General features: G+C 42.7%; 1 non-coding gene across 1 annotated transcript; it reads right to left on the bottom strand.

The window, feature by feature from the left end:
- Positions 1 to 12,315: 12,315 nt before the first annotated feature.
- TRNAS-GGA (transfer RNA serine (anticodon GGA)) lies at positions 12,316 to 12,388 on the bottom strand. The gene has a single exon. It is a non-coding gene; the product is annotated as a tRNA-Ser (tRNA).
- Positions 12,389 to 12,680: the final 292 nt, after the last annotated feature.

Raw genomic sequence — 12,680 nt, 5'->3', positions numbered from 1 at the left:
CAGGTTAATTGAACATGATAAGAATTCTGATTTGATTTTTGACTCAAATGGCATTCAGAGTACTGTTCCACTTGTGGGCTAATAGTAACTCCATCGCTAAATCCTCAAGCTTCTTGGGGAGGGAGGAGCTATGTAGGCTTGTCCTTATAACCTCAATGTCCTTGCACTTAAAGGATGCATAAGACATGTCCTTTCTTTGAACTACAGTTTTTGAATAGCTTATTGTGCTCTCTTTCTCCTGAATATATGTATTTATGCATGAGTATTATATATGCATGTGTGCATATGTGCATACGCAGATATTCATGTGAGTGTGTGTGAGAGTGTATACATATTTTCTTCTTTCAGTCGTATATTTCTCTCTTTGCTCTATGACATTTAATAATCACTGGTGACTACTTGTATTTCTAAGGTGCTGTGAGCCCTGTATTTACTGTTGTTATTTTTGACAAAGGTGGTAATCTCTGTTACCTGTGATACCTCATGGGAAATAAATGAACATATATATACGTATGTTTATGTGTATTAATATGTGTGTGTTTGTGTGTGTGTGTGTGTGCACTCAGTCATGTCTGATTTTTTGTGACTCCATGGACTGTATCCTGCCAGGCTCCTCTGTCTATGGGATTTTCCAGGCAAGAATACTGGAGTGGGTTGCTGTTTCCTCCTCCAGGGGATCTTCCCAACGCAGGGATCGTACCTGAGTCTCCTGCGTCTCCTGCATTGGCAGCTGCATTTTTTACCACTGAGCCATGGAAAAACCCTGATCATTAGAGTTTCCTAAATGGAAACTACCATGTCATCCTTTGTGTGTGACTATGTTGCTGCTGAGATGCCAGGGCAAGTCAGGAGTGGGAACACACTGGTATTGGTGTCAGATGCAGCTGCTCTTTGGCCCTCTCACGACCAGCATAACCTGCGGTTGGCTGAAGTTTTGGTCACTCTCCAAGGTCTCCGTGGAGAAGCTAGCCTAGTAGCACACATAGGATGTGGAGTTGGTAACCCGGCCACACTGGCAGCCAGCTGACCCTCTAGCTAATGAGACTTTTTCTAATGCTGGAGCTGAGCAGCCTTGCTCAGAGGATCTGCTTCATGGGGAAGCAGAAGCGTTTGGAAAAGTTGAGGGCCCTCTGCTTCCTTGACTGAGAGTGCTACCATGTCTGAGAAAGGGCCAGATTCTCTGTAAAAAGGGAAATGTATGGACCAGTGATGGGAGAGTTATGATCAGGTCCTGAGTTCTCAGAGCAGGGTATGCCTGAAGCCTTGATGTCCTCATATTAATAATGCTCTTCTCCAAGCATCCCTGCTGTTTTAATTTCTGGGCAAATGGTAGGATTGGGTGTCTGGCTCCTTTGTGGTCAGAGGGCAGGTGGCTGCTCTGGCCAATGAGGTTGCAGTGGAAATGATGGGCATCACTTTCAGGCAAGGCTTTTCCTTGTCCGGATGCAGAACCGCCAGGGTGCCTTCACCTTTGGGCCAGATCAAGGATTATAGACATGCACAGTTAACAGCATTGTTTTTGATGCACTAAATATCTTTTGTAAAAGTCATAAAGAAACTGATCAGAATACTATTGACCTGAGTGGGAGGGTTTAGAGAATCTAGGATACAGGAATGGAGGCAGAACTTTCATTGTACAACACTGTGTAATTATTGAACTTTTAACCATGAAAGTGATTGTCACTCAGTCATGTCTGACTCTGCAACACCATGGACTGTAGCCTGCCAGACTCCTCTGTTCATGAGATTCTCCAGGTAAGAATACTGGTGTGGGTATTCCCTTCTCCCAGGTCTCCCGCATTGTAGGCAGATTCTTTACCAGCTGAGCCACCTGGGAAGCCCCCAAATATCATTAAGTGATGCAAACTGAAATACGCATTCCTCAAATCCTGTCTCAGACAAATCTAAGATCTTCCACTGCAGGGATAACGAGGCAAACCGTTGAAGACACACGCAGCCATTATGGATATTGTCAGGATCCATCACATTCTTTCTTAAGCTAATAAGCACAAGTTTCATTTTTTACATTAGAAGACTTATAAAGGAGTATATGCTCACAAAGGATATTTCAATTATTATGCACTGTAAGAGCTCTCTTTCTAGACATGAATGTGGAGAATGGAGAAAAGAACATCTCCTAAAGGCTGCAGTTAGAGAATCGGTGTAAGATGCTTTCTGAGCCTGCATGTGCTACAAAGGGTTGGGGGTATCATCAAAGACAGAGGCAGGAAATAAAAGCTGTATAATTGGGTCAGTTGTCTTAGCTGTCCCTGGTTCTGTCATGGTGATTTCTCCACAATCACGTGAGCTGGAAGTTAAGATGAGCTATTAGTATGAGATAAAGCTGTAGATTTGGGCAGGTGAGAAACTGAAGCCCCTGAACATTTGCTCATTATCGGGATTTATTGTTTTGGACTCTGGAGAAATGTTGCTAGCTCAGCAAAACTAAGGTCACTCAAACCAATCCACAAGGTAGATGCTGCTTTAATAGGAAAAAGAAAAGGAGAATAAGCAAAAAGAACCCCCAATAATTTTCTATGGTTGTAAAACAGGATTTGTGATTTGGTTTCAATACTGTGAGATGAATGAGGAGCCAGATAGAGCTCCTTGGAGAATTTCTGCTAAAAATATGTTGTTTAGCTTCAAACAATACCAGTGCAGTCCACCAAACCACGGAGAGTTGGGTTGATTATAGCTTTCTATTTTTAAATACTGTATTTCTAGCTTCCAGGACACTAAAGACTAAAGCATGACAAACTACCCTGGATCTATCATGCAGTTTGTCAAATCTTAATATTTTGGCAAATATCCTGTAGTTTCTTTAAAAGAAAGAAGGAATGACAGATAAAATTGAAACCTTAACCTACCAATTCTAACTGTATCTTCTTGTCTTCCTCCCAGGAGGTAGCCATTCTTCTAAATTTGGTCATTCCACGGAATATATATGGACATATATCTGTGCAGCGCTATACTAAGTCACTCAGTCATGTCCGACTCTTTGCGACCCCACGGACTGTAGTTCACCAGGCTCCTCTGTCCATGGGATTCTCCAGGCAGGAATACTGGAGTGGGTTGCCATTTCCTACTCCAGAGGAGCTTCCTGACCCAGGGATCAAAGCTGCATCTCTTGAGCCTTCTGCACTGGTAAGAAGATTCTTTACCACTGAGCCACCTGGGAAGCTTATTTGAAATGCTGTATTTATAAAGACACTTTTCATTCCAAGTCTTTATGGTATGGTAGATATATATATATATATATATATATATATATGTATGTATGTATCAGTTTATACTATTATGCTGTGAAGCTCCATTTACAATTAGCTTTTCCTTTAAAATTCTTATGCTTTTTGTGTGTACCTGTGTACACACACATCATATATATACACATACATACACATGCATCTATTCACATACACACATATATATTCCCACATACATGCACTCAGGAGTAGGATTTCTGATTTGCAGGGCAAGTGCAGCTTCAGCTTTACTAGCTATTGCTAAATTGTTCCCCAAAGTCGTGATGTCAATTTACATTCCCATCAGCAATGTACCAGAGTTTCTAGCCTCTATATCATCTCCAAAACTGCTTAATATTTTCACCTTGGCAGATGTTCACAGCCGAATCCTCTTTTGTGGGCAGTTCTCTGGGTTTTGGCAGACGTGTTACCCGTAGTAAGTTCCTGGGGGAGGGCCTGGCTGGGCTGGCAGGGCTGGCAGGGCTCAGTAAGCCAGTGTTTGTCAGAATTAGATTTTCAGAGAGATTATTCCTGGTCCAGGGGGAAGACTATCCTGATAAAATTTCAGGCACAGAGGATCAAACCCCTTTTGCTAGTAATGGCATGCTCTCTTATAATGGGTCCTGAAGACTCAACTTTCAGAACCCAGGCTTCCATTTGCTGGGTTCGTCCTCATGGTGTGGGAGCTGATTGAAATGTTATTCACCCAATGCAGAGAGATAGGAGGAGAGAATTAGGTGGGAAGCAGCCTGCAAACCTTTGGGAAAAGAATGAAGCTGACACGGAGTCCTCAGTTTTAAACAGGGACAGAGGAAAGTTGGGAGGGGCTGTTCTAAGCAAAAAGTCCATTGGAGGAAACTGGGAGTTTGAAGTTTACTGGCTTTTCATTGGCTGAATTGTGATGGCCTCTCATTGACTGAACTGTTGTCAGGCACAGAGAAAAGTTTCCTTCCTCCTGCTGTGCAGAGGTATGTAGTGTTGCTTCCTGATGGAGAGGCAGAATTTGCCACATCGTCTTGGAATCTGTATTGATATCTAGTGGTATGTGCCCGAAAGTCCCTTTCTGGTCCCCGGACTCCTTTTGGTGAGGTTTCCCTTTATTGATTTTCACAGTAAGAAAAATGACAATTTTTCTCTGAATTGCAGAAATATGGATGCATTTCTTCTTTTTGACTTTTCTAAGTGTTATGCAATGATTAGTGTTTTCATAATTTAAAAAGTATGTTTTAAAGTTGCTATCACTGTTTGCCAACTAGAGTTTGATGAGCTTTTTTGGTACCTCTTAGTTTATATTTGTACTATGAACACTGAAAGAATTATGATCTGTTCTTTATGATTTTGTAAACTATAATGAAGTAAAATTGAAGTAAACTAATGAGCAACATGCGTACAGTCTGTTCAGTTTTGACATATGTAAATGACCAAAGATACATCATCACAATGAAGATAAGAAATATCACCCCCAACTGTTCCTCAATACCTATTTTCACCCATCCAGTCTCACCTCAGGCAGCTACTGATATAACCCACGATAGACTGCTTTTTCTAGAATTGTATACAAATGAGTATTATGAAATCTAATTTGCATGGCTTCTTTCACTCAGTATAATGATTTTTTGAGATACATCCATGTTTTTTCTTTTTTCTTGCCAGTTATACTCGATTATGTGGATACATCAAAATGTGTTTTTCCATTCATCTGTCAATAGACATGTGTGTTGTCCCTAGTTTTTGGTGTTAAAAATAAAGCTGCTATGACCATTCCTAAACAAGTCTTTGCAGGCATATGCTTTTTTCTTTTTGTCTTAGGTAAATATGTAGAAGAGGAGTAGGTGAGTCACATGGTATGCATTTGCTTAACCCTGAGAAATGCTAAACTGCTTTCCAAAGGAGTTGTGCCTTTCACATTTCACCAGCAGGGCATGAGAGTTCCATTTGTGCCATACCTTTGCCAACAGTTGGCAAAGTCAGATTGTTTGTATGTTTTAAATTTTATCCATGAGAATAGGCATGCCATGTTATCTCGCTTTGTTACTTATTTGCATTTCACTATTGTTTAAGGATTTTGAACATCTTTCCCCATACTTACAGTGCTTACTGACAGTCATGTTTCTTTTTTATTGTGTCTTCTCAGATTCTTTGTCTGTGTTCTTATGGGTTGTTTGTTTTCTTGCTGTTGATTTTTAGAGCTCTTTATAGATTACCTTCCTCTGATACAAGTGGTATGAATATTTTCTCTAAATTCGTTGCTTGCTTTTTTTGTTTTCTTAGTGGTGTTTTAAAAGATCAAAACTTTAACATTTTTATGAAGCCTAATAATTTTTTTTGTGCTTCATACATTTAGTGTTTTATTTGGGCCATGTATTTTCTTCTAGAAATTTTATAACTTTACAAGATTATATTTAGTTATATAATCCATTTGTTATATTTTATCTGTGTTATGAAATCAGGATGATTTTTTAAAAAAAAATATGGATAGCTAGTTGACTGATCATTTGTTGAAAAAGCTTTCCTTTCTCCATTGAATTGTCTTGGTATCCTTGTCTAAAATCAAGACCACTCATAGGTGGATCTATTTCTGACTACTATCCTGTGATGTTGATGATTATATCTAGTTTCTTTTCAAATTTATCTGTCCTGAGTATTGTAACTTTAGAGTAAGTCTTCAAATCAAGTAAGTTAAGTCCTCCAACTTTGCTCTGGTTTGAGTTATTTTGTTTTGGTTATTCCAGGTTGTTTGAATTTCCATGATAATTACAGAATCAGCTTATGAGTTTCTACTAAAAATTTCTTCTGTAATCTGTATGTGGGTTACATTGACTTTATAGGTCAGTATGGGAGAATTAACATCTTAACCATACTGAGGGTTTTCATCTGTGAACAAGATATACATTTCTGTTTATGTACGTCTTCTTTAATTTCTCTCAGCAATGTTTTATAGCAGCCAAATCCCGAATGTATCTGTTTGATTTATTCCTAGGTATTTTATATTTTGCATCTTCTGTGACTTTTTAAAAAGTTCATTTCCAATTGGCTGCTGCAGGTTAATCCAATGATTATCTTTTAACCTTGTATCTATAACCTTGCAAAAACCTTTTTAAAAATTTAGTAATCATTTTATGGATTCCCTTGGATTTTCTATCACCTGTAAACAGGGATAATTTCACATTTTTCTGACCACCAGACCTATTTTCCTCATGATATTATACGATATTTTATATTTTGTAATTATTCTATTCTGCTCTGTTCTAAAATTTATAGGATTTTTTTTGGCAGAAATAAAATCTCCAGAACAATGTTGAATGCAAGGAGTGAGAACAAATATCCTTGCCTTTTTCCTTCTCTCAGGGGAGAAACAACTCAGTTTTTTTTTTTAATCATTGGGTTTGATGTTTATTAAGATGTCACATAACTGCCCATTTCCATTTTCTGGGGTGGGAGGGCATCCTACCCTATATCTGTTTTCTTAGAGCTTTTATTATGAATGGTAGGGCCATTTCTAAGAAGCCTGCTTGGAATAGCTGCTGTGGGATTTCAGGCAGATTTGTCAACCTTCCCAGTTTTCCCTGAACCATCTCTGGGTCTGGAACATTTCCACCCTTGGCTGATAAAGCAAATCATCCGAAGCAATGATTATAAGGTCCTGCTCTCTCTCCAAGGCGGGAGGAGAGCTTACAGATGGAAGCAGTAAGTTAGCACAATAATCTGCCTTGGCAAGAGGAAACCTAACGGGACAGAACGCAGTCTAATCTCCTAGGACAGAACAGGCCTCCACACTGTGATTTTATGCCCACATCAGAGTCTCCCTGTAAATCTCCCTTGCAAGCCTGTTCAATATTTATATTGCAGATGTAGCCATGCAAAACCAGCTAAATTTCTTCTGGGGAGTGGGTTGGGAAGGAGTGTGAGAAGGTTGTCCTTGGTGCTGAATTTCAAGCTGGCACTAACCATCCTATTCCTCCAACCTGCCAAGTTTTGAGGAAATGGTCCCAGAGCTCTGGCTGCATCAGCTTTCACCTCTGGGAAGATGTGCTGACCAGCCTCTCCTCAGAGTAGTGAACAGTCTATGGTAGAAGGAAACCGGGATAAATTTAGAAAAGAGAGGATCTCCAGGGAGGACTCAACATTCTGAATTTCCACAGGGCAATAGGCAGGGAAGCTTCCTTGGTGGCTCACTGGTAAAGAATCTGGCTGCCAATGCAGGAGGCCTGGGTTCAAGCCCTGGGCTGGGAAGATCCCCTGGAGAAGGAAATGACAACTCACTGCAGTATTCTTGTCTGGAAAAATCCCTTGGACAGAGAAGCCTGGTGGGCTATAGTCCATAGGGTCACAAAGAGTTGGACACAACGATTCAACACCACCACCAAAAACAATGGGCACAGAAACTCGACTAAGTAGGAACACTGGTCTGTAGATTTCTCAGGTGTTCATTTGGTCTCCTGTACCTTCAGTTCCTGAGAGCATGACCATGGGCAAATATTCACAAAACTCTTACAGTGCTCAGCACAAGCCTCTGCACACCATCAGTCCAAGAGTCTTACAATAGAATTTTCTGAGAATCAGGCATGTAAGGTGGATGAGTGAACAGGGTGGGGTGTAAGAGAAATTATGGAATAACAGAGATAGGTGACCTACAGAACAGTTGTCCGTTTCAATAAAAGAGGCATCAGGTCTGGCTCCAACTGATTGTTTCCATGAGGGGATGGGAGTGAAGGATGGCCAGATACTCCAGTTTTTGTTTTCAAAACAAGCCAAAACTAACTGGTCATTTTTTTTAAAGTCCAACAAACATATAAACAGACGAGCAAAAAGCACATCTGCAACCTCTGGGGGTGGTTAGTAGTCAGTCATGGGCTTCCGAGGGAGCTCAGCTGGTAAAGAATCCTCCCGCAATGCAGGAGACCCCGGCTTGATTCCTGGATCTGGAAGTTCCCCTGGAGAAGGGATAGACTACCTACTCCAGTATTGTTGGTCTTCCCTGGTGGCTCACAAGCACAGAAATCTCAGACCGGTGGGAACCAGAAGATGATAAAAAAATAGTCTGTACTCTTCAAGAGATCTATGATTGACTACTGTGCTGAGCTGTGCTTAGTCGCTCGGTCATGTGTGACTCTTTGCAACCCCATGGACTATAGCCCATGAGGAGCCTCTGTTCATGGGATTCTCCAGGCAAGAATACTGGAGTGGGTTGCCATGCCCGTCTTCCACCTGGTGAGGGTTTCAGTATCTGCAAAACAACTCCAAAGATATCGTCCTGTGTATCCTTTGAGGAGGAACCAGGACCCTGCCCCAAGGCTGCACTCTTGTTTCTCCTGACTGTGCCTCTCTTGTCTCCACATCCCCTCCTTTTCCTGATTAACAACTGTTTGAACCTGCCCTCTAGAACTCAGGGAAGGCCCTGGAGGCTGAATGAAGACTATTTCCTGTGATCAAGAAATGAGGGATGCGGAAAGACTTCTATGCCAAGAAGCCCCTCAGGGTCCTGTTCGGTATCAAGATAGATTAACAGGTCGTAGAGACTGGACCTCCCTGATACTGAACCTCATTCATATGACCAATTATAAAGCACTCTGTGAATGTGCATTACAATAAACCCCTATAACCTTAGTCATATTTCTCAGCAGGGGTGGTTCTGCCCCTAGATCAGGCTTAGAGACATCTGCAGACATTTTTGGCAGTCTCTCTGAGAGTCAGGAGGTTGCTACTGGCACCCAGTGGGTAGAGACCAGGCCATGCAAGCACCTGACCCTGCAGAGGACAGCCCTTCATGACAGGGAATTGTCTGGTCCCAGAGGTTAGCAGTGCCTGGGTGAAGAAAGCCTGCTCCAGTCATCCCAAGGCCATCGTATGTTGTGGTCACTCTGGTCAATTTGCTTCCAGGGGCCTCATGTTAAGTGTTTATTTGGACTTCTAAGCAAAGCTTAGTTTAGTGAAGACAATCGACTCCGTCCTTTGATATGAGAGCTCTAGAAGCATCCGCACTGTCTGAAATCATTTGCTGAGCCACTTTCTGCATTGTTCCTTTCACAAAGGGCTGAGCTCATTGAAGATTCTTTCTCTTTAGTGTCAAGAGGTTTCCGCTGAGCCCCAACACAAACCCCATTCTCTAAGAGAGTGGATACTGGCGACCTGGTTTGGGTCTCAGTGGTTGTACCAGTTCCCATCCAGCTAACACCGTACAGACTCTTCCTTCAGCTGCTTCAGCTGAGCCTGGACCTCTGCTCTGGCCTAGAGGTTCAGACAACTGGCTACCATTCACCAGGTTTCCCCCATTGGAGAAGCTACTAAGTGCCTTTGTATCAGTTTTCACATATGCAAAATGGGATCAGTATTAATATCCAGTTCCCATGTTGGTTGCAAAATTAACTAGTTAATCCACATCAGTCTTATAATACTTCTGGAATATATGCTCTATATATGCCATTTATTCATTGTAACTATTGTCTTCTAAAGACAAGTTCTTTAACAGGGGAAATGCTTGTTAATAACCAAAATCACTGCACGATAAAATGTTACTATTTTATGGAATTTCTCAACTTTGTTGTGCAGATCCTAAGACACCTTCCAGTGTACAGTGGCCAAGGGTAAAAGAACCACTTTGTTACTTCAGCACAGATAATGACCAACTTCATAAAGTCCCGAAAGGAGAGCTGTGTCCTTTTGGACACAAGCTACATATAGAGGGAGAAAGGAATATTTCTTCCTTTTTCTACCAATTATACCACCTTCTGAAAAGTATGGACTTGGAATATGATTTTAAGAAAAAAATCTTTTAAAAAAGTAGCTCTGGGACTTCTCTGGTGGTGCAGTGGTGAGAACTCTGTGCTTCCACTACAGGGGGCACAGGTTCTATCCCTGGTCAGGGAACTAAGAAGTTGCACACCACGTAGTGCGGTGCGGCAAAAAACAAACAGCTCTGAAAAGGCATGTAACAATTTTCATCCTTTAATGAAATTTTCTGGGGTTCCCAAGGTGGCGCTAGTGGTAAAGGACCCACCTGCCAATGCAAGAGACATAAGAGGCACAGGTTCGATCCCTTGGGTCGGGAAGATCCCCTGGAGGAGGGCATGGCAACCCACTCCCGTATTGTTGCCTGAAGGATCCCAGAGGAGCCTGGTGAGCTACAGTCCATAGGGTCACAAAGTATTGGACACGACTGAAGTGACTTAGCAGCAACATCAGCAATGACGTTTTCTAGACCTAAAGGAGGTTTATGATAAGTGCCTGGGGGATATTATAAAGGAGACAGGGCAGACTCTGCCTGCAGTGTGCTGGGCCATCAGCACGTGTGTGCAAATAACAATCAGAGAATCCTTGTAAGGTGGGACTGAGAAAAGGAGAAATCTGTTACTGTTCTCTCCTCTTTGTGACTGACCTCTGCTTTGATGATGAACAAGTATCCTGCTAAGAAAGAGTCTTGGAAATGCTCTTTGTCCCTCCAGAGATGTTTCACATGGCAACCCTGAGCCGACTGCTTTAAAGAGAAGGCTCCACCAGTCTCTTTTTAATACTTATCAACTTAAAAAAAAAAAAGCAGAACCTAAAAGTTGAGAGTTACGTTTTATTTGGTGGACAAAACCGAGGAGTTAAGCCTGGAACACAGCATCTCAGACAGTTCTAAGGGACTGCTCCAAAGAGGCAAGAGGGGAGCCAGTGTATATAGGATTTTCTTAACAAAGACCAGATTATTGGAACATGGAAAGATTACTGTGAATTAAAGAACACCAGACATCTCAAGTTAAGGAATTTACTTTTCTATGTATGGGTAGATGCAAAATCTGGGCTCATTGAAATCATTCCTTTGATATGCACCTTGGCTATCTGGGTCCAGTATCCTGTACTTTCTCATCCTGAGTCTCCTCCAGGTTCATGTTAAAGGGCAGCTGCCTTGGGGACAGTGGAGGGTAACCCTGCCCAGGGTTCAAATGCCTGTTTCTTTTCTTTTTGGTCACTCTCCATGGCTTGTAGAATCAGGGATTGAACCCAAGCCATGGCAGTGAAAGCCCGGAATCCTAACCACTAGGTCAACAGGGAACTCCCTGGAGCATCTAGTTTCTAGCCTGAGTTTCCTCAGGGCTCACCACTGGGGCAGCTATAATGGGATGGCTTGATGCCTCCTGCCACATGTCTCTTTACCAACATAGCAGGCAATATTTTTCATTCATATACTCTCTACACGTGACTCTGAAGGAATAATATTTCCAGTTGGAGGGCACTTAACAAGGCAAGTCCCATTCATGACCACTAATTGTTACCAGTGAAGCCCCAAAAGAGTGCGTTTGGCTTTTTCAAGGAGTGTGGAAAAGCCAGAATTCCAAGTAAGTGATAAGTGATGAGGTTTATTGAGTGAATACAAAAGGCAGTGAGACCTCTGCTACTTTCAGTTCTTTCTATTAAGGCAGAAGGCATGAAGGACACAGGGAGAATTGTGCTTTCAGCCTCAGGTGCATTAGACCCGGTGAGTAAGATCTGCCTTGGCCAGTGCCTTCCTGGGACGTTTCAGCAGGAAAGCAGGGGAGGATGGCAAATGGTACCTCACAGTCATTCGGTATGCTCTGAGCCAGCTCACTGTGTTTAATTAAACATGGCTTCTGTATGTAGCACATGGATGTATACAAACCCAAACAGAGATGTCTGTAGGGGAAGCAACAGCTTTTACTTAATACTTTGCAGGCGCATTGCCAGCACAAGCTGCTGAAAGCTCAGTCATTCCATTACTGCCCGTTTATCCTAGCTGAAGGCAGAGGAGGGGGGCAGATTAGGGAGCAGATACTCCAGCATGGGGCAGATCGAGGCCCCATGTAGACATTCTGGCCCCGTTGTCACTTTGGCTCTTGTCTGTCTCTGGGCAGGGGAGGTGGAAGAGGAAATACGCTGGAGGAGAAGTGGAAGGAGAGGCACGCAGCCCCTCCTCAAGAGAATGGCTTTTGGATTCATGAAAATGAAGTGAAGTCGCTCAGTCGTGTCCGACTCTTTGCAACCCTGTGAACTGTAGCCTACCAGGCTCTTCACTCCATGGGATCCTCCAGGCAAGAGTACTGGAGTGGGTTTGCCATTTCCTTCTCCAGGGGATCTTCCTGACTCAGGAATCGAACCTGGGTCTCCCACATTCCAGGCAGACGCTTTAACCTCTGAGCCACCAGGAAACCTAACTTCAAATGCGTGCTTGCCCCTTACAGGCTACAAGCAGCAGGCAAGTCTCTCCAGCTCCCTGAGTCTCAATATCCCCACGTGGTTATGGGGCTTGGTGACACTGCCTGGCTCAGAGGGCATGTCAGATTCACCAGCGCTTAGTGAACAGGATAAACGGTAGAAGGAACCACATCATTGCCAGTGGTGTGCTAAGCGCCTATGCCTGCCTCGCTGCAGGGGATGGGCATTCTCAGGCCAAGGGTATTTCATTTGGCCCACTCAGCATATTGCCTTCTCCTGCGTTCA

Source organism: Budorcas taxicolor, chromosome 17 (assembly GCF_023091745.1).
Source record: "Budorcas taxicolor isolate Tak-1 chromosome 17, Takin1.1, whole genome shotgun sequence".
Lineage (NCBI taxonomy): Eukaryota > Metazoa > Chordata > Mammalia > Artiodactyla > Bovidae > Budorcas > Budorcas taxicolor.
The sequence above is the reverse complement of the archived record's forward strand: the minus strand, read 5'-3'. Positions and strand labels throughout refer to the sequence as shown.